The following is a 24,207-nucleotide window of genomic DNA, read 5'->3' as shown; positions in this document are numbered from 1 at the left end:
CGTGTGTTATTAAACAAATTTGGGGGGAGGAACTGTAGTACCTATATGGTGCAGGTGAAATTAGCAGATGTCATGTGCATTTTGCTATGAAAAGCTATTGCAATTTCCCTCATTGTTTACGTTTGCTTTCTATAGTCACCATTCTATACAAACCTATTGAGGAAGTTACACTCGTGTGGCTACATGCATCACTACAACTACCCCAGTTCCTTCATCTAGTTGGCTAACGACCGTTAGAAGCTGTTTACAGAAACAAGCCCAACTCTACAGGGAAATCCCACTTGAACATTCCTCTTCAAAAGATTATCTTATGCTGTTCGGTCCTCTGTGTGTGTGTTGTGTGTGTGTGTGTGTGTGTGTGTGTGTGTGTGTGTGTGTGTGTGTGTGTGTGTGTGTGTGTGTGAGAGAGAGAGTGTGTGCGTGCGTGCGTGTGTGTGTGTGTGATTGTGTTTTGAAGTGTGGCCTTCTTTTTATCTCAGTTCTTTTCATTCTGATGTTTTCCGTGTGATGTCTTACTGATAGATCATTTCTTAAAATGCTCCCTGTTCACCAACAGTCCCGGTTCACCAATGCTTGGCCCAGCACAACTCCAACACCGTCATCAAGTTTGCTGACGACACAACAGTGGTAGGCCTAATCACAGACAACAATGAGACAGCCTATAGGGAGGAGGTCAGAGACCTGGCAGGTCAACAACCTCTCTCTCAACGTGAGCAAGACAAAGGAGCTCATCGTGGACTACAGGAAAAAGAGGACCGAGCACGCCCCCATTCTCATTGACGGGGCTGCAGTGGAGCGGGATGAGAGCTTCAATTTCCTTGGTGTCCACATCACCAACAAACTGACATGGTCCGAGCACACGAAGACAGTCGTGAAGAGGGCATGACAACACCCTTTCCCCCTCAGGAGACTGAAAAGATTTGGCAGGGGTCCCTAGATCCTCAAAAAACTTCAACAGCTGCACCACTGAGAGCATCCTGACCGGTCGCATCACCGCCTGGTATGGCAACTGCTCGACATCTGACGTATGGCAGCCCAGAAGGTAGTGCGTACTGCCCAGTACATCACTGGGGCTTCCTGCCGTCCAGGACCTCTATACCAGGCGGTGTCAGATGAAGGCCCAAACAGTGGTCAAAGATTCCACTCACCTTCTCTCTGCACACTCACAGGACACTACCCACACCCTCGCACATACTACACTGACACTCCAACACACACACACACACACACACACACACACACACACACACACACACACACACACACACACACTGTACGCTCACACACACACACAAAACACACACACACATCCCTATTGACGCCACACACACACACTGTACGTTCACACACACACAAAACACACACACCTCCATATTGATTACACACACACACTCACATGCTGTACGCTCACACACACACAGTCATAGTCTGTTTTCTCTTTCTGTTACCGCAGGACAAGCGGAACCGGAGTGCCACATCTAGGTCCAGAAAACTCCTTAACTTCTTAAGGTATAGGGGGCAGCATTTTCACTTTTGGATAAATAGCGTTCCCAATTTCAACTTCCTGCTACTCATGCCAAGAATATAAGATATGCATATTATTAGTAGATTTGGATAGAAAACACTCTAAAACTCCTTGAATAATGTCTGTGAGTATAACATAACTTATGTAGCAGGCAAAACCCAGAGGACTACCCGTTCAGATGTTTTTTTTTTTGAGGCCTCTGTCTGTTCAGTGAGGTCTCATTGGGAAACGATATTTCTTAGGCACTTGTGTTCACATCCTACCGCTTCCACTCGATGTCACCAGTCTTTGGAATTTGGTTGAGGTTATTCCTTTGTGCAATGAAGAAGTACGGCCATCTAGGAACTGGTTAACACTGTTGAGAGTTGCGCAAGACTTGAAAAGTAGCGTTGGTTTGTTGTCTTCCTGTATTGAACACAGATAGACGCGTCTTTAATTTGATCGATTATTAACGTTTAAAAATACCTAAAGTTGTATTACAAAAGTAGTTTGAAATGTTTTGGCAAAGTTTACAGGCAACTTTTGAGATATTTTGTAGTGATGTTGTGCAAATTGGAAGCTGTTTTTGTCTGGATCAAACGCGCCGAATAATTTGACATTTTGGATATAGATATGGACGGAATTAATCGAACAAAAGGACCAGTTGTGATGTTTATGGGACATATTGGAGTGCCAACAGAAGAAGCTCATCAAAGGTAAGGCATGATTTATATGTTTATATCTGCGTTTTGTGTAGCGCCTGCAGGGTTGAAATATGCTACTCTCTTTGTTGACATTGTGCTATCATCAGATAAAAGCTTCTTATACTTTTGCCGAAAAGCCTCTTTTAAATCTGACATGTTGGCTTGATTCACAACGAGTGTAGCTTTAATTTAGTATCCTACATGTGTGATTTAATGAAAGATTGATTTTTATATAATTTTATTTGAATTTGCCGCGCTGCATTTCCCCTGGCTTTTGGCCAAGTGGGACGCAAGCATCCCCTATACATTAAGACGTTAATTAACAGCTTCTACCCCCACGCAATAAGACTGATGAACAATGAATCAATTGGCCACCCGGACAGTTTACATTAACACCCCCCCCCCCCCCCCCTTTGTTTTTACACAGCTGCTCACTGTTTATTAGCTATGCATAGTCACTTTACCCCTACCTACATGTACAAATTACCTCAACTAACCTGTACCCCGCACCGGTACCCCCTGTGTATCTATGCATAGTCACTTTACCCCTACCTACATGTACAAATTACCTCAACTAACCTGTACCCCGCACCGGTACCCCCTGTGTATCTATGCATAGTCACTTTACCCCTACCTACATGTATACATTACCTCAACTAACCTGTACCCCGCACCGGTACCCCCTGTGTATCTATGCATAGTCACTTTACCCCTACCTACATGTATACATTACCTCAACTAACCTGTACCCTGCACCGGTACCCCCTGTATATCTATGCATAGTCACTTTACCCCTACCTACATGTACACATTACCTCAACTAACCTGTACCCTGCACCGGTACCACCTGTGTATCTATGCATAGTCACTTTACCCCTACCTACATGTACACATTACCTCAACTAACCTGTACCCTGCACCGGTACCCCCTGTATATCTATGCATAGTCACTTTACCTACATGTATACATTACCTCAACTAACCTGTACCCTGCACCGGTACCCCCTGTATATCTATGCATAGTCACTTTACCCCTACCTACATGTATACATTACCTCAACTAACCTGTACCCCGCACCGGTACCCCCTGTATATCTATGCATAGTCACTTTACCCCTACCTACATGTATACATTACCTCAACTAACCTGTACCCCGCACCGGTACCCCCTGTATATCTATGCATAGTCACTTTACCCCTACCTACATGTATACATTACCTCAACTAACCTGTACCCTGCACCGGTACCCCCTGTGTATCTATGCATAGTCACTTTACCCCTACCTACATGTATACATTACCTCAACTAACCTGTACCCTGCACCGGTACCCCCTGTATATCTATGCATAGTCACTTTACCCCTACCTACATGTATACATTACCTCAACTAACCTGTACCCTGCACCGGTACCCCCTGTATATCTATGCATAGTCACTTTACCTACATGTATACATTACCTCAACTAACCTGTACCCTGCACCGGTACCCCCTGTATATCTATGCATAGTCACTTTACCCCTACCTACATGTACACATTACCTCAACTAACCTGTACCCCGCACCGGTACCCCCTGTATATCTATGCATAGTCACTTTACCCCTACCTACATGTACACATTACCTCAACTAACCTGTACCCTGCACCGGTACCCCCTGTATATCTATGCATAGTCACTTTACCTACATGTATACATTACCTCAACTAACCTGTACCCTGCACCGGTACCCCCTGTATATCTATGCATAGTCACTTTACCTACATGTATACATTACCTCAACTAACCTGTACCCCGCACCGGTACCCCCTGTATATCTATGCATAGTCACTTTACCCCTACCTACATGTATACATTACCTCAACTAACCTGTACCCTGCACCGGTACCCCCTGTATATCTATGCATAGTCACTTTACCCCTACCTACATGTACACATTACCTCAACTAACCTGTACCCTGCACCGGTACCCCCTGTATATCTATGCATAGTCACTTTACCCCTACCTACATGTACACATTACCTCAACTAACCTGTACCCCGCACCGGTACCCCCTGTATATCTATGCATAGTCACTTTACCCCTACCTACATGTACACATTACCTCAACTAACCTGTACCCTGCACCGGTACCCCCTGTATATCTATGCATAGTCACTTTACCTACATGTATACATTACCTCAACTAACCTGTACCCTGCACCGGTACCCCCTGTATATCTATGCATAGTCACTTTACCTACATGTATACATTACCTCAACTAACCTGTACCCCGCACCGGTACCCCCTGTATATCTATGCATAGTCACTTTACCCCTACCTACATGTATACATTACCTCAACTAACCTGTACCCTGCACCGGTACCCCCTGTATATCTATGCATAGTCACTTTACCCCTACCTACATGTACACATTACCTCAACTAACCTGTACCCTGCACCGGTACCCCCTGTATATCTATGCATAGTCACTTTACCCCTACCTACATGTACACATTACCTCAACTAACCTGTACCCTGCACCGGTACCCCCTGTATATCTATGCATAGTCACTTTACCCCTACCTACATGTACACATTACCTCAACTAACCTGTACCCTGCACCAGTACCCCCTGTGTATCTATGCATAGTCACTTTACCCCTACCTACATGTACACATTACCTCAACTAACCTGTACCCTGCACCGGTACCCCCTGTATATCTATGCATAGTCACTTTACCCCTACCTACATGTATACATTACCTCAACTAACCTGTACCCCGCACCGGTACCCCCTGTATATCTATGCATAGTCACTTTACCCCTACCTACATGTACACATTACCTCAACTAACCTGTACCCTGCACCGGTACCCCCTGTATATCTATGCATAGTCACTTTACCTACATGTATACATTACCTCAACTAACCTGTACCCTGCACCGGTACCCCCTGTATATCTATGCATAGTCACTTTACCCCTACCTACATGTATACATTACCTCAACTAACCTGTACCCCGCACCGGTACCCCCTGTATATCTATGCATAGTCACTTTACCCCTACCTACATGTATACATTACCTCAACTAACCTGTACCCTGCACCGGTACCCCCTGTATATCTATGCATAGTCACTTTACCTACATGTATACATTACCTCAACTAACCTGTACCCTGCACCGGTACCCCCTGTATATCTATGCATAGTCACTTTACCTACATGTATACATTACCTCAACTAACCTGTACCCCGCACCGGTACCCCCTGTATATCTATGCATAGTCACTTTACCCCTACCTACATGTATACATTACCTCAACTAACCTGTACCCCGCACCGGTACCCCCTGTATATCTATGCATAGTCACTTTACCCCTACCTACATGTATACATTACCTCAACTAACCTGTACCCCGCACCGGTACCCCCTGTATATCTATGCATAGTCACTTTACCCCTACCTACATGTATACATTACCTCAACTAACCTGTACCCTGCACCGGTACCCCCTGTGTATCTATGCATAGTCACTTTACCCCTACCTACATGTACACATTACCTCAACTAACCTGTACCCCGCACCGGTACCCCCTGTATATCTATGCATAGTCACTTTACCCCTACCTACATGTATACATTACCTCAACTAACCTGTACCCTGCACCGGTACCCCCTGTATATCTATGCATAGTCACTTTACCCCTACCTACATGTATACATTACCTCAACTAACCTGTACCCTGCACCGGTACCCCCTGTGTATCTATGCATAGTCACTTTACCCCTACCTACATGTACACATTACCTCAACTAACCTGTACCCCGCACCGGTACCCCCTGTATATCTATGCATAGTCACTTTACCTACATGTATACATTACCTCAACTAACCTGTACCCCGCACCGGTACCCCCTGTATATCTATGCATAGTCACTTTACCCCTACCTACATGTATACATTACCTCAACTAACCTGTACCCTGCACGGTACCCCTGTATATCTATGCATAGTCACTTTACCCCTACCTACATGTATACATTACCTCAACTAACCTGTACCCTGCACCGGTACCCCCTGTATATCTATGCATAGTCACTTTACCCCTACCTACATGTACACATTACCTCAACTAACCTGTACCCCGCACCGGTACCCCCTGTATATCTATGCATAGTCACTTTACCTACATGTATACATTACCTCAACTAACCTGTACCCTGCACCGGTACCCCCTGTATATCTATGCATAGTCACTTTACCCCTACCTACATGTATACATTACCTCAACTAACCTGTACCCTGCACCGGTACCCCCTGTATATCTATGCATAGTCACTTTACCCCTACCTACATGTATACATTACCTCAACTAACCTGTACCCTGCACCGGTACCCCCTGTATATCTATGCATAGTCACTTTACCTACATGTATACATTACCTCAACTAACCTGTACCCTGCACCGGTACCCCCTGTATATCTATGCATAGTCACTTTACCCCTACCTACATGTATACATTACCTCAACTAACCTGTACCCTGCACCGGTACCCCCTGTATATCTATGCATAGTCACTTTACCTACATGTATACATTACCTCAACTAACCTGTACCCTGCACCGGTACCCCCTGTATATCTATGCATAGTCACTTTACCTACATGTATACATTACCTCAACTAACTGTATATAGTCTCGTTATTGTTCGTTTCTTGAGTAACTATTGATTACATTTTTGTACTTTAGTTTATTTAGTAAATCTTTTCTTTAACTCTATTTCTTCAACTGCATTGTTGGTTAATAGCTTGTAAGTAAGCATTTCACAGTAAGGTCTACACATGTATTCGGCGCATGTGACAAATATATATTTTTTATTCGAACATTTGATTTGAAATAGAATTACATTTTAGTAAAAATTGAAGACCTCCCAACTTAATAAGTTAATAAGTTGGGAGGTCTTCAATTTTTACTAAAATTTTATTCTATTTCAAATCAAATGTTCGAATAAAAAATATATATATATTTGTCACATGCGCCGAATACATGTGTAGACCTTATTGTTTGGAATGAAATATCAAATTGATTCTTTCTTTTCAACCAATTGATCTAGTTATTTATCTCAACAACATCCGATACTTCCAGACCTGCTACAGATCTTTTGTTTGAGAGGACTGACATTTTTAGTTTGCGCGTCAAGAAAGGTCTTGATGATCTCAAGTAGAGGGAATTAAACAAATAAAGATAATGAGGGGTACACAAAGCGAGACGGAAGCAGAAGCACTCTGCTAAATATAGAAATATCCCTTATTAAATATATTCCTTGTTTTCTTAATTTTTTTGAGAGAAATTCATATTTTGTCTGGGTAAGTGTTTTTCTTTTCGATCGATGTATTCCTACATAGTCCTTTACGGGAATATTTCTATTTCTTTATCATCAGAGTCATATAAACCTTCATTTTTTTCTAATTTTGAAATGTTAAGTTTGAATCCAGATGTAATAGAGAATGCAGTGGTAGCATTAAGGACATGGGCGACCTTTGTCTTAAAAAAAAGAAAAAAGAGTAGTATCATCAGCCAGTTGGGAAATTTAGATTTCTCTGTTAAAAAATTGATAAAATATGAAATATTCATATCTGGAGATAGAAGTTCCACTGTCAAAATGAATAAAAACCAGCGACATTTGGCATCTCTGTCGTACACTTCTATCTGGATGTATTAAGATGTAATATCACGTAACTATTTTTATCTTTGTAAAACATGCAAACCAAAACGTTTGAAAAAAAGTTTGAGACCGAAAGAGAGATTAATATTCAATTCTATCAAAGGCTTTACAGAAGTCCAAAAAATAAAACAACATCTGAGTCAATTGAATGGTTTGATTCCAAAATTTCAAGTCACTTTCACGCAAATTAGTTTCCTGAAGAAGGACTGTTACTGCATTTACAATATAAAAATAAGGCTTTCCTTTTTGTAAGATCTCTCAAACCCCGAGCATTCAGGCTAACAATATTGAGTGAGTTGAAAACAAACTCCTGCATTAAAAAAGAAAGAGACTTAAACTAAACAACAGATGTATTAATGTGAACAACAAAACAAACAGTGAACCTTGAGAGGGTTTGTCATGGACATTTTTACACAGGGACACCCAAAGTCAATCTTAAATGATTTATTCTTTAATATCAGCGCGCTGGAGAGGTTTCAGCCAACTCGATGCATCATGTATACATGTCGATCAGGAGCTCTACCGGGGCAGTCCCGTTAGTTCTCAAATATAAACAGACTGATTTAGCTGATTTAGCTTATTCATTATCTATAATTCATGTGACAAATACAATACAGGTTCAAGCATGTGACAGACCAATAACGAGGCTTCTTCTCTCCAAGCGGAGACCTTGAAACTGAGATATCGTTCTCAAAACATGGGTCTGGGTGTCCTGTCAAATTTCTCGCACGTTCAGTCAGTCACTTTAGAAAATAACAAAACATTTCCAGCACAGGTTACTCTGACGGAAAACTACTCTCAGCTGAGGTAGCGGTGCCTAACAGTATAACAAATAAATGTTATATTTTTTGGGGTTGGCAAGTGTTCATAAATTGTAGTTCGAATGGTAGATTTACTCTTGGCAGTACTCACAGTTCAAGTGTGGTTCATGTCATCAGAGTTAACCGGTAATCTTTCTTCCTTCAATGAACACGTGGCCTTTCCCTCTTGTCATGTGTTCTGTAGGAGGGGCCATAGTTTCTACCTCATGCTTTCTAAAATGGACACAAACCCATGAATTATACATGGCTGTGGCTGTACTCCCAGGTATTCTGCGCTGTTAGGGGTCATAATACAGACGGGAGTGGCTGAGGAGGGAGAATATTTATTTAAACTGTTAACGCCTGGGGGGTCAATAAATCACATCATTTCTTCATCAGGCCTGGGTGACCTCGTTTTAATACCCCACATCACATTAATAAATTATTATTATATACACTATTCTCAATATAGTAGACTACTGTTGACCAGGGTAGTGGACTACTGTTGACCAGGGTAGTAGACTACTGTTGACCAGGGTAGTAGACTACTGTAGACCAGGGTAGTGGACTACTGTTGACCAGGGTAGTGGACTACTGTTGACCAGGGTAGTGGACTACTGTTGACCAGGGTAGTGGACTACTGTTGACCAGGGTAGTGGACTACTGTTGACCAGGGTAGTGGACTACTGTTGACCAGGGTAGTGGACTACTGTTGACCAGGGTCAGGGTAGTGGACTACTGTTGACCAGGGGGTGGACTACTGTTGACCAGGGTAGTGGACTACTGTTGACCAGGACTACTGTCTATGACCAGGGTCTATAGGGTAGTGGACTACTGTTGACCAGGGTCTATAGGGTAGTGGACTACTGTTGACCAGGGTAGTGGACTACTGTTGACCAGGGTAGTGGACTACTGTTGTCCAGGGTAGTGGACTACTGTTGACCAGGGTCTATAGGGTAGTGGACTACTGTTGACCAGGGTAGTGGACTACTGTTGACCAGGGTAGTGGACTACTGTTGACCCTATAGGGTAGTGGACTACTGTAGACCAGGGTAGTGGACTACTGTTGACCAGGGTAGTGGACTACTGTTGACCAGGGTAGTGGACTACTGTTGACCAGGGTAGTGGACTACTGTTGACCAGGGTAGTGGACTACTGTTGACCAGGGTAGTGGACTACTGTTGACCAGGGTAGTGGACTACTGTTGACCAGGGTAGTGGACTACTGTTGACCAGGGTAGTGGACTACTGTTGACCAGGGTAGTGGACTACTGTTGACCAGGGTAGTGGACTACTGTTGACCAGGGTAGTGGACTACTGTTGTCCAGGGTAGTGGACTACTGTTGACCAGGGTCTATAGGGTAGTGGACTACTGTTGACCAGGGTGGACTACTGTTGACCAGGGTAGTGGACTACTGTTGACCAGGGTAGTGGACTACTGTTGACCAGGGTAGTGGACTACTGTTGACCAGGGTAGTGGACTACTGTTGACCAGGGTAGTGGACTACTGTTGACCAGGGTAGTGGACTACTGTTGACCAGGGTAGTGGACTACTGTTGACCAGGGTAGTAGACTACTGTTGACCAGGTAGTGGACTACTGTTGACCAGGGTAGTGGACTACTGTTGACCAGGGTAGTGGACTATGACCAGGGTAGTGGACTACTGTTGACCAGGGTAGTAGTGGACTACTGTTGACCAGGGTAGTGGACTACTGTTGACCAGGGTAGTGGACTACTGTTGACCAGGGTAGTGGACTACTGTTGACCAGGGTAGTGGACTACTGTTGACCAGGGTAGTGGACTACTGTTGACCAGGGTAGTGGACTACTGTTGACCAGGGTAGTGGACTACTGTTGACCAGGGTAGTGGACTACTGTTGACCAGGGTAGTGGACTACTGTTGACCAGGGTAGTGGACTACTGTTGACCAGGGTAGTGGACTACTGTTGACCAGGGTAGTGGACTACTGTTGACCAGGGTAGTGGACTACTGTTGACCAGGGTAGTGGACTACTGTTGACCAGGGTAGTGGACTACTGTTGACCAGGGTAGTGGACTACTGTTGACCAGGGTAGTGGACTACTGTTGACCAGGGTAGTGGACTACTGTTGACCAGGGTAGTGGACTACTGTTGTCCAGGGTAGTGGACTACTGTTGACCAGGGGTGGACTACTGTTGACCAGGGTAGTGGACTACTGTTGACCAGGGTAGTGGACTACTGTTGACCAGGGTAGTGGACTACTGTTGACCAGGGTAGTGGACTACTTGACCAGGGTCTGACCAGGGTAGTGGACTACTGTTGACCAGGGTAGTGGACTACTGTTGACCAGGGTAGTGGACTACTGTTGACCAGGGTAGTGGACTACTGTTGACCAGGTAGTAGACTACTGTTGACCAGGGTAGTGGACTACTGTTGACCAGGGTAGTGGACTACTGTTGACCAGGGTAGTGGACTACTGTTGACCAGGGTAGTGGACTACTGTTGACCAGGGTAGTGGACTACTGTTGACCAGGGTAGTGGACTACTGTTGACCAGGGGGTAGTGGACTACTGTAGACCAGGGTAGTGGACTACTGTTGACCAGGGTAGTGGACTACTGTTGACCAGGGTAGTGGACTACTGTTGACCAGGGTAGTGGACTACTGTTGACCAGGTAGTGGACTACTGTTGACCAGGGTAGTGGACTACTGTTGACCAGGGTAGTGGACTACTGTTGACCAGGGTAGTGGACTACTGTTGACCAGGGTAGTGGACTACTGTTGACCAGGGTAGTGGACTACTGTTGACCAGGGTAGTGGACTACTGTTGACCAGGGTCTATAGGGTAGTGGACTACTGTTGACCAGGACTACTGTTGACCAGGGTAGTGGACTACTGTTGACCAGGGTAGTGGACTACTGTTGACCAGGGTAGTAGACTACTGTAGACCAGGGTAGTGGACTACTGTTGACCAGGGTAGTGGACTACTGTTGACCAGGGTAGTGGACTACTGTTGACCAGGGTAGTGGACTACTGTTGACCAGGGTAGTGGACTACTGTTGACCAGGGTAGTGGACTACTGTTGACCAGGGTAGTGGACTACTGTTGACCAGGGTAGTGGACTACTGTTGTCCAGGGTAGTGGACTACTGTTGACCAGGGTCTATAGGGTAGTGGACTACTGTTGACCAGGGTCTATAGGGTAGTGGACTACTGTTGACCAGGGTAGTGGACTACTGTTGACCAGGGTAGTGGACTACTGTTGTCCAGGGTAGTGGACTACTGTTGACCAGGGTCTATAGGGTAGTGGACTACTGTTGACCAGGGTAGTGGACTACTGTTGACCAGGGTAGTGGACTACTGTTGACCAGGGTCTATAGGGTAGTGGACTACTGTAGACCAGGGTAGTGGACTACTGTTGACCAGGGTAGTGGACTACTGTTGACCAGGGTAGTGGACTACTGTTGACCAGGGTAGTAGACTACTGTAGACCAGGGTAGTGGGTGACCAGGGTAGTGGACTACTGTTGACCAGGGTAGTGGACTACTGTTGACCAGGGTAGTGGACTACTGTTGACCAGGGTAGTAGACTACTGTTGACCAGGGTAGTGGACTACTGTTGACCAGGGTAGTGGACTACTGTTGACCAGGGTAGTGGACTACTGTTGTCCAGGGTAGTGGACTACTGTTGACCAGGTTCTATAGGGTAGTGGACTACTGTGACCAGGGACCAGGGTAGTGGACTACTGTTGACCAGTGGACTACTGTTGACCAGGGTAGTGGACTACTGTTGACCAGGGTCAGGGTAGTGGACTACTGTTGACCAGGGTAGTGGACTACTGTTGACCAGGGTAGTGGACTACTGTTGACCAGGGTAGTGGGTAGTGGACTACTGTTGACCAGTGGTACTGTTGACCAGGGAGTGGACTACTGTTGACCAGGGTAGTGGACTACTGTTGACCAGGGTAGTGGACTACTGTTGACCAGGGTAGTGGACTACTGTTGACCAGGTAGTGGACTACTGTTGACCAGGGTAGTGGACTACTGTTGACCAGGGTAGTGGACTACTGTTGACCTAGTGGACTACTGTTGACCAGGGTAGTGGACTACTGTTGACCAGGGTCTATAGGGTAGTGGACTACTGTTGACCAGGGTCAGGGTAGTGGACTACTGTTGACCAGGGTAGTGGACTACTGTTGACCAGGGTAGTGGACTACTGTTGACCAGGGTAGTGGACTACTGTTGACCAGGGTCTATAGGGTAGTGGACTACTGTTGACCAGGGTAGTGGACTACTGTTGACCAGGGTAGTGGACTACTGTTGACCAGGGTCTATAGGGTAGTGGACTACTGTAGACCAGGGTAGTGGACTACTGTTGACCAGGGTAGTGGACTACTGTTGACCAGGGTAGTGGACTACTGTTGACCAGGGACTACTGTTGACCAGGGTAGTGGACTACTGTTGACCAGGGTAGTGGACTACTGTTGACCAGGGTAGTGGACTACTGTTGACCAGGTAGTGGACTACTGTTGACCAGGGTAGTGGACTACTGTTGACCAGGGGTAGGGTAGTGGACTACTGTTGACCAGGGTCTATAGGGTAGTGGACTACTGTTGGGTAGTGGACTACTGTTGACCAGGGTAGTGGACTACTGTTGTCCAGGGTAGTGGACTACTGTTGACCAGGGTCTATAGGGTAGTGGACTACTGTTGACCAGGGTAGTGGACTACTGTTGACCAGGGTAGTGGACTACTGTTGACCAGGGTCTATAGGGTAGTGGACTACTGTAGACCAGGGTAGTGGACTACTGTTGACCAGGGTAGTGGACTACTGTTGGGTAGTGGACTACTGTTGACCAGGGTAGTGGACTACTGTTGACCAGGTAGTGGACTACTGTTGACCAGGGTAGGGTAGTGGACTACTGTTGACCAGGGTCTATAGGGTAGTGGACTACTGTTGACCAGGGTAGTGGACTACTGTTGACCAGGGTAGTGGACTACTGTTGACCAGGGTATATAGGTAGTGGACTACAGACCAGGGTAGTGGACTACTGTTGACCAGGGTAGGTACTGTTGACCAGGGTAGTGGACTACTGTTGACCAGGTAGTGGACTACTGTTGACCAGGGTAGTGGACTACTGTTGACCAGGGTAGTGGACTACTGTTGACCAGTAGGTAGACCAGGGTAGTGGACTACTGTTGACCAGGGTAGTGGACTACTGTTGACCAGGGTAGTGGACTACTGTTGACCAGGGTAGTGGACTACTGTTGACCAGGGTAGTAGACTACTGTTGACCAGGGTAGTGGACTACTGTTGACCAGGGTAGTGGACTACTGTTGACCAGGGTAGTGGACTACTGTTGACCAGGGTAGTGGACTACTGTTGACCAGGGTCTATAGGGTAGTGGACTACTGTTGACCAGGGTAGTGGACTACTGTTGACCAGGGTAGTGGACTACTGTTGTCCAGGGTAGTGGACTACTGTTGACCAGGGTAGTGGACTGACCAGGGTAGTGGACTACTGTTGACCAGGGTAGTGGACTACTGTTGACCAGGGTCTATAGGGTAGTGGACTACTGTAGACCAGGGTAGTGGACTACTGTTGACCAGGGTAGTGGACTACTGTTGACCAGGGTAGTGGACTACTGTTGACCAGGGTAGTGGACTACTGTTGACCAGGGTAGTGGACTACTGTTGACCAGGGTAGTGGACTACTGTTGACCAGGGTAGTGGACTACTGTTGACCAGGGTAGTGGACTACTGTTGACCAGGGTAGTGGACTACTGTTGACAGGGTCAGGGTAGTGGACTACTGTTGACCAGGGTAGTGTGGACTACTGTTGACCAGGGTAGTGGACTACTGTTGACCAGGTAGTGGACTACTGTTGACCAGGGTAGTGGACTACTGTTGACCAGGGTAGTGGACTACTGTTGACCAGGTAGTGGACTACTGTTGACCAGGGTGGACTACTGTTGACCAGGGTAGTGGACTACTGTTGACCAGGGTCTACTGTTGACCAGGGTAGTGGACTACTGTTGACCAGGGTAGTGGACTACTGTTGACCAGGGTAGTGGACTACTGTTGACCAGGGTAGTGGACTACTGTTGACCAGGGTAGTTGGAGTACTGTTGACCAGGGTAGTGGACTACTGTTGACCAGGGTAGTAGACTGACCTGACTACTGTTGACCAGGGTAGTGGACTACTGTTGACCAGGGTAGTGGACTACTGTTGACCAGGTAGTGGACTACTGTTGACCAGGGTAGTGGACTACTGTTGACCAGGGTAGTGGACTACTGTTGACCAGGGTAGTGGACTACTGTTGACCAGGGTAGTGGACTACTGTTGACCAGGGTAGTGGACTACTGTTGACCAGTAGTGGACTACTGTTGACCCAGGGTAGTGGACTACTGTTGACCAGGGTCAGGGTAGTGGACTACTGTTGACCAGGGTAGTGGACTACTGTTGACCAGGGTAGTGGACTACTGTTGACCAGGGTAGTGGACTACTGTTGACCAGGGTAGTGGACTACTGTTGACCAGGGTAGTGGACTACTGTTGACCAGGGTAGTGGACTACTGACCAGGGTCTATAGGGTAGTGACCAGGGTAGTGGACTACTGTTGACCAGGGTAGTGGACTACTGTTGACCTACTGTTGACCAGGGTAGTAGACTACTGTTGACCAGGGTAGTGGACTACTGTTGACCAGGGTAGTGGACTACTGTTGACCAGGGTAGTGGACTACTGTTGACCAGGGTAGTGGACTACTGTTGTCCAGGGTAGGAAGACTGTTGACCAGGGTCTATAGGGTAGTGGACTACTGTTGACCAGGGTAGTGGACTACTGTTGACCAGGGTAGTGGACCAGGGTAGTGGACTACTGTTGACCAGGGTAGTGGACTACTGCTGACCAGGGTAGTGGTGACCAGGGTAGTAGACTACTGTTGACCAGGGTAGTGGACTACTGTTGACCAGGGTAGTGGACTACTGTTGACCAGGGTAGTGGACTACTGTTGTCCAGGGTAGTGGACTACTGTTGACCAGGACCAGGGTAGTGGACTACTGTTGACCACCAGGGTAGTGGACTACTGTTGACCAGGGTAGTGGACTACTGTTGACCAGGGTAGTGGACTACTGTTGACCAGGGTAGTGGACTACTGTTGACCAGGGTCTATAGGGTAGTGGACTACTGTTGACCAGGGTAGTGGACTACTGTTGACCAGGGTAGTGGACTACTGACCAGGGTCTATAGGGTAGTGGACTACTGTTGGGTAGTGGACTACTGTTGACCAGGGTAGTGGACTACTGTTGACCAGGGTAGTGGACTACTGTTGACCAGGGTAGTAGACTACTGTTGACCAGGGTAGTGGACTACTGTTGACCAGGGTAGTGGACTACTGTTGACCAGGGTAGTGGACTACTGTTGACCAGGGTAGTGGACTACTGTTGACCAGGGTAGGTAGTGGACTACTGTTGACCAGGGTAGTGGACTACTGTTGACCAGGGTAGTGGACTACTGTTGACCAGGGTAGTGGACTACTGTTGACCAGGGTCTATAGGGTAGTGGACTACTGTTGACCAGGGTCTATAGGGTAGTGGACTACTGTTGACCAGGGTAGTGGACTACTGTTGACCAGGGTAGTGGACTACTGTTGACCAGGGTCTATAGGGTAGTGGACTACTGTAGACCAGGGTAGTGGACTACTGTTGACCAGGGTAGTGGACTACTGTTGACCAGGGTAGTGGACTACTGTTGACCAGGGTAGTAGACTACTGTTGACCAGGGTAGTGGACTACTGTTGACCAGGGTAGTGGACTACTGTTGACCAGGGTAGTAGACTACTGTAGACCAGGGTAGTGGACTACTGTTGACCAGGGTAGTGGACTACTGTTGACCAGGGTAGTGGACTACTGTTGACCAGGGTAGTGGACTACTGTTGACCAGGGTAGTAGACTACTGTTGACCAGGGTAGTGGACTACTGTTGACCAGGGTAGTGGACTACTGTTGACCAGGGTAGTGGACTACTGTTGACCAGGGTCTATAGGGTAGTGGACTACTGTTGACCAGGGTCTATAGGGTAGTGGACTACTGTTGACCAGGGTAGTGGACTACTGTTGACCAGGGTAGTGGACTACTGTTGTCCAGGGTAGTGGACTACTGTTGACCAGGGTCTATAGGGTAGTGGACTACTGTTGACCAGGGTAGTGGACTACTGTTGACCAGGGTAGTGGACTACTGTTGACCAGGGTCTATAGGGTAGTGGACTACTGTAGACCAGGGTAGTGGACTACTGTTGACCAGGGTAGTGGACTACTGTTGACCAGGGTAGTGGACTACTGTTGACCAGGGTAGTAGACTACTGTTGACCAGGGTAGTGGACTACTGTTGACCAGGGTAGGTGACCAGGGTAGTGGACTACTGTTGACCAGGGTAGTGGACTACTGTTGACCAGGGTAGTGGACTACTGTTGACCAGGGTAGGTAGTGGACTACTGTTGACCAGGGTAGTGGACTACTGTTGACCAGGGTAGTGGACTACTGTTGACCAGGGTAGTGGACTACTGTTGACCAGGGTAGTGGACTACTGTTGACCAGGTCTATAGGGTAGTGGACTACTGTTGACCAGGGTAGTGGACTACTGTTGACCAGGGTAGTGGACTACTGGACCAGGGTCTATAGTGGACTACTGCTGACCAGGGTAGTGGACTACTGTTGACCAGGGTAGTGGACTACTGTTGACCAGTGGACTACTGTTGACCAGGGTAGTGGACTACTGTTGACCAGGGTAGTGGACTACTGTTGACCAGGGTAGTGGACTACTGTTGACCAGGGTCTATAGGGTAGTGGACTACTGTAGACCAGGGTAGTGGACTACTGTTGACCAGGGTAGTGGACTACTGTTGACCAGGGTCTATAGGGTAGTGGACTACTGTTGACCAGGGTAGTGGACTACTGTTGACCAGGGTAGTGGACTACTGTTGACCAGGGTAGTGGACTACTGTTGACCAGGGTAGTAGACTACTGTTGACCAGGGTAGTGGACTACTGTTGACCAGGGTAGTGGACTACTGTTGACCAGGGTAGTAGACTACTGTTGACCAGGGTAGTGGACTACTGTTGACCAGGGTAGTGGACTACTGTTGACCAGGGTAGTGGACTACTGTTGACCAGGTAGTGGACTACTGTTGACCAGGGTAGTAGACTACTGTTGACCAGGGTAGTGGACTACTGTTGACCAGGGTAGTGGACTACTGTTGACCAGGGTAGTGGACTACTGTTGACCAGGGGGTAGTGGACTACTGTTGACCAGGGTCAGGGGTAGTGGACTACTGTTGACCAGGGTAGTGGACTACTGTTGACCAGGGTAGTGGACTACTGTTGTCCAGGGTAGTGGACTACTGTTGACCAGGGTAGTGGACTACTGACCAGGGTAGTGGACTACTGTTGACCAGGGTAGTGGACTACTGTTGACCAGGGTCTATAGGGTAGTGGACTACTGTAGACCAGGGTAGTGGACTACTGTTGACCAGGGTAGTGGACTACTGTTGACCAGGGTAGTGGACTACTGTTGACCAGGGTAGTAGACTACTGTTGACCAGGGTAGTGGACTACTGTTGACCAGGGTAGTGGACTACTGTTGACCAGGGTAGTGGACTACTGTTGACCAGGGTAGTGGACTACTGTTGACCAGGGTAGTGGACTACTGTTGACCAGGGTCTATAGGGTAGTGGACTACTGTTGACCAGGGTAGTGGACTACTGTTGACCAGGGTAGTGGACTACTGTTGACCAGGGTAGTGGACTACTGTTGTCCAGGGTAGTGGACTACTGTTGACCAGGGTCTATAGGGTAGTGGACTACTGTTGACCAGGGTAGTGGACTACTGTTGACCAGGGTAGTGGACTACTGTTGACCAGGGTAGTGGACTACTGTTGACCAGGGTAGTGGACTACTGTTGACCAGGGTAGTGGACTACTGTTGACCAGGGTAGTGGACTACTGTTGACCAGGGTAGTGGACTACTGTTGACCAGGGTAGTGGACTACTGTTGACCAGGGTCTAGGGTAGTGGACTACTGTTGACCAGGTAGTGGACCTACTGTTGACCAGGGTAGTGGACTACTGTTGACCAGGGTAGTGGACTACTGTTGACCAGGGTAGTGGTGGACTACTGTGGACCAGGGTAGTGGACTACTGTTGACCAGTGGACTACTGTAGACCAGGGTAGTGGACTACTGTTGACCAGGGTAGTGGACTACTGTTGACCAGGGTAGTGGACTACTGTTGACCAGGGTAGTGGACTACTGTTGACCAGGGTAGTGGACTACTGTTGACCAGGGTAGGTAGTGGACTACTGTTGACCAGGGTAGTGGACTACTGTTGACCAGGGTAGTGGACTACTGTTGACCAGGGTAGTGGACTACTGTTGACCAGGGTAGTGGACTACTGTAGACCAGGGTAGTGGACTACTGTTGACCAGGGTAGTGGACTACTGTTGACCAGGGTAGTGGACTACTGTTGACCAGGGTAGTGGACTACTGTTGACCAGGGTAGTGGACTACTGTTGACCAGGGTAGTGGACTACTGTTGACCAGGGTCTATAGGGTAGTGGACTACTGTAGACCAGGGTAGTGGACTACTGTTGACCAGGGTAGTGGACTACTGTTGACCAGGGTCTATAGGGTAGTGGACTACTGTTGACCAGGGTAGTGGACTACTGTAGACCAGGGTAGTAGACTACTGTTGAACAGGGTAGTAGACTACTGTTGAACAGGGTAGTAGACTACTGTTGACCAGGGTAGTGGACTACTGTTGACCAGGGTAGTGGACTACTGTTGACCAGGGTAGTAGACTACTGTTGACCAGGGTAGTGGACTACTGTTGACCAGGGTAGTGGACTACTGTTGACCAGGGTAGTGGACTACTGTTGACCAGGGTAGTGGACTACTGTTGACCAGGGTAGTGGACTACTGTTGACCAGGGTAGTGGACTACTGTAGACCAGGGGGTAGTGGACTACTGTTTGACTACTGTTGACCAGGGTAGTGGACTACTGTTGACCAGGGTAGTGGACTACTGTTGACCAGGGTAGTGGACTACTGTTGACCAGGGTAGTGGACTACTGTTGACCAGGGTAGTAGACTACTGTTGACTACTGTTGAACAGGGTAGTGGACTACTGTTGACCAGGGTAGTGGACTACTGTTGACCAGGGTAGTGGACTACTGTTGACCAGGGTAGTGGACTACTGTAGACCAGGGTAGTAGACTACTGTTGAACAGGGTAGTAGACTACTGTTGAACAGGGTAGTAGACTACTGTTGACCAGGGTAGTGGACTACTGTTGACCAGGGTAGTGGACTACTGTTGACCAGGGTAGTGGACTACTGTTGACCAGGGTAGTGGACTACTGTTGACCAGGGTGTTGACCAGGTGGACTACTGTTGACCAGGGTAGTGGACTACTGTTGACCAGGGTAGTGGACTACTGTTGACCAGGGTCTACTGTTGACCAGGGTAGTGGACTACTGTTGACCAGGGTAGGGTAGTGGACTACTGTTGACCAGGGTAGTGGACTACTGTTGACCACCAGGGACTACTCTGACCAGGGTAGTGGACTACTGTTGACCAGGGTGACCAGGGTGGACTACTGTTGACCAGGGTAGTGGACTACTGTTGACCAGGGTAGTAGACTACTGTTGACCAGGGTAGTGGACTACTGTTGACCAGGGTAGTGGACTACTGTTGACCAGGGTAGTGGACTACTGTTGACCAGGGTAGTGGACTACTGTTGACCAGGGTAGTGGACTACTGTTGACCAGGGTAGTGGACTACTGTTGACCAGGGTAGTGGACTACTGTTGACCAGGGTAGTGGACTACTGTTGACCAGGGTAGTGGACTACTGTTGACCAGGGTAGTGGACTACTAGTTGACCAGGGTAGTGGACTACTGTTGACCAGGGTAGTGGACTACTGTTGACCAGGGTAGTGGACTACTGTTGACCAGGGTAGTGGACTACTGTTGACCAGGGTAGTGGACTACTGTTGACCAGGGTAGTGGACTACTGTTGACCAGGGTAGTGGACTACTGTTGACCAGGGTAGTGGACTACTGTTGACCAGGGTAGTAGACTACTGTTGACCAGGGTAGTGGACTACTGTTGACCAGGGTAGGTGGACACTGTTGACCAGGGTAGTAGACTACTGTTGACCAGGGTAGTGGACTACTGTTGACCAGGGTAGTGGACTACTGTTGAACAGGGTAGTGGACTACTGTTGACCAGGGTAGTGGACTACTGTTGACCAGGGTAGTGGACTACTGTTGACCAGGGTAGTGGACTACTGTTGACCAGGTAGTGGACTACTGTTGACCAGGGTAGTGGACTACTGTTGACCAGGGTAGTGGACTACTGTTGACCAGGGTAGTGGACTACTGTTGACCAGGGTGGACTACTGTTGACCAGGGTAGTGGACTACTGTTGACCAGGGTAGTGGACTACTGTTGACCAGGGTAGTGGACTACTGTTGACCAGGGTAGTGGACTACTGTTGACCAGGGTAGTGGACTACTGTTGACCAGGGTAGTGGACTACTGTTGACCAGGGTAGTAGACTACTGTTGACCAGGGTAGTAGACTACTGTTGAACAGGGTAGTAGACTACTGTTGACCAGGGTAGTGGACTACTGTTGACCAGGGTAGTGGACTACTGTTGACCAGGGTAGTGGACTACTGTTGACCAGGGTAGTGGACTACTGTTGACCAGGTAGTAGACTACTGTTGACCAGGGTAGTGGACTACTGTTGACCAGGGTAGTGGACTACTGTTGACCAGGTAGTGGACTACTGTTGACCAGGGTAGTGGACTACTGTTGACCAGGGTAGTGGACTACTGTTGACCAGGGTAGTGGACTACTGTTGACCAGGGTAGTAGACTACTGTTGACCAGGGTAGTGGACTACTGTTGACCGGGGGTAGTAGACTACTGTTGACCAGGGTAGTGGACTACTGTTGACCAGGGACTACTGTTGACCAGGGTAGTGGACTACTGTTGACCAGGGTAGTGGACTACTGTTGACCAGGGTAGTAGACTACTGTTGACCAGGGTAGTCTGACCAGGGTAGTGGACTACTGTTGACCAGGGTAGTGGACTACTGTTGACCAGGTAGTGGACTACTGTTGACCAGGGGGTAGTGGACTACTGTTGACCAGGGTAGTGGACTACTGTTGACCAGGGTAGTGGACTACTGTTGACCAGGGTAGTGGACTACTGTTGACCAGGTAGGGTAGTGGACTACTGTTGACCAGGGTAGTGGACTACTGTTGACCAGGGTAGTGGACTACTGTTGACCAGGGTAGTGGACTAGTGGACCAGGGTAGTGGACTACTGTTGACCAGGTAGTGGACTACTGTTGACCAGGGTAGTGGACTACTGTTGACCAGGGTGGACTACTGTTGACCAGGGGGTTGACCAGGGTAGTGGACTACTGTTGACCAGGTAGTGGACTACTGTTGACCAGGGTAGTGGACTACTGTTGACCAGGGTAGTGGACTACTGTTGACCAGGGTAGTGGACTACTGTTGACCAGGGTAGTGGACTACTGTTGACCAGGGTAGTGGACTACTGTTGACCAGGGTAGTGGACTACTGTTGACCAGGGTAGTGGACTACTGTTGACCAGGGTAGTGGACTACTGTTGACCCAGGGTAGTGGACTACTGTTGACCAGGGTAGTGGACTACTGTTGACCAGGGTAGTGGACTACTGTTGACCAGGTAGTGGACTACTGTTGACAGGGTAGGACTACTGTTGACCAGGGTAGTGGACTACTGTTGACCAGGGTAGTGGACTACTGTTGACCAGGTAGTGGACTACTGTTGACCAGGGTAGTGGACTACTGTTGACCAGGTAGTGGACTACTGTTGACCAGGGTAGTGGACTACTGTTGACCAGGGTAGTGGACTACTGTTGACCAGGGTAGTGGACTACTGTTGACCAGGGTAGTGGACTACTTGACCAGGGTAGTGGACTACTGTTGACCAGGGTAGTGGACTACTGTTGACCAGTGGACTACTGCTGACCAGGGTAGTGGACTACTGTTGACCAGGTAGTAGACTACTGTTGACCAGGGTAGTGGACTACTGTTGACCAGGGTAGTGGACTACTGTTGACCCTGACCAGGGTAGTGGACTACTGTTGACCAGGGTAGTGGACTACTGTTGACCAGGGTAGTGGACTACTGTTGACCAGGGTAGTGGACTACTGTTGACCAGGGTAGTGGACTACTGTTGACCAGGGTAGTGGACTACTGTTGACCAGGTAGTGGACTACTGTTGACAGGGTAGTGGACTACTGTTGACCAGGGTAGTGGACTACTGTTGACCAGGGTAGTGGACTACTGTTGACCAGGGTAGTGGACTACTGTTGACCAGGTAGTGGACTACTGTTGACCAGGGTAGTGGACTACTGTTGACCAGGGTAGTGGACTACTGTTGACCAGGGTAGTGGACTACTGTTGACCAGGTAGTGGACTACTGTTGACCAGGGTAGTGGACTACTGTTGACCAGGGTAGTGTAGTGGACTACTGTTGACCAGGTAGTGGACTACTGTTGACCAGGGTAGTGGACTACTGTTGACCCTATGAGGGTAGTGGACTACTGTTGACCAGGGTAGTGGACTACTGTTGACCAGGGTAGTGGACTACTGTTGACCAGGGTAGTGGACTACTGTTGACCAGGGTAGTGGACTACTGTTGACCAGGGTAGTGGACTACTGTTGACCAGGTAGTGGACTACTGTTGACCAGGGTAGTGGACTACTGTTGACCAGGGTAGTGGACTACTAGGGTAGTGGACTACTGTTGACCAGGGTAGTGGACTACTGTTGACCAGGGTAGTGGACTACTGTTGACCACTGTTGACCAGGGTAGTGGACTACTGTTGACCAGGGTAGTGGACTACTGTTGACCAGGGTAGTGGACTACTGTTGACCAGGGTAGTGGACTACTGTTGACCAGGGTAGTGGACTACTGTTGACCAGGGTAGTGGACTACTGTTGACCAGGGTAGTGGACTACTGTTGACCAGGAGTCTATAGGACCAGTGGACTACTGTTGACCAGGTAGTGGACTACTGTTGACCAGGGTAGTGGACTACTGTTGACCAGGGTAGTGGACTACTGTTGACCAGGGTAGTGGACTACTGTTGACCAGGGTAGTGGACTACTGTTGACCAGGGTCTATAGGGTAGTGGACTACTGTTGACCAGGGTAGTGGACTACTGTTGACCAGGGTAGTGGACTACTGTTGACCAGGTCTATGACCAGGGTAGTGGACTACTGTTGACCAGGGTAGTGGACTACTGTTGACCAGGGTAGTGGACTACTGTTGACCAGGGTAGTGGACTACTGTTGACCAGGGTAGTGGACTACTGTTGACCAGGGTAGTGGACTACTGTTGACCAGGGTAGTGGACTACTGTTGACCAGGGTAGTGGACTACTGTTGACCAGGGTAGTGGACTACTGTTGACCAG

The sequence above is a fragment of the Oncorhynchus nerka genome, linkage group LG23 (genome assembly GCF_034236695.1).
Source record: "Oncorhynchus nerka isolate Pitt River linkage group LG23, Oner_Uvic_2.0, whole genome shotgun sequence".
NCBI classification, from domain to species: Eukaryota; Metazoa; Chordata; class Actinopteri; order Salmoniformes; family Salmonidae; genus Oncorhynchus; species Oncorhynchus nerka.
The sequence above is the reverse complement of the archived record's forward strand: the minus strand, read 5'-3'. Positions refer to the sequence as shown.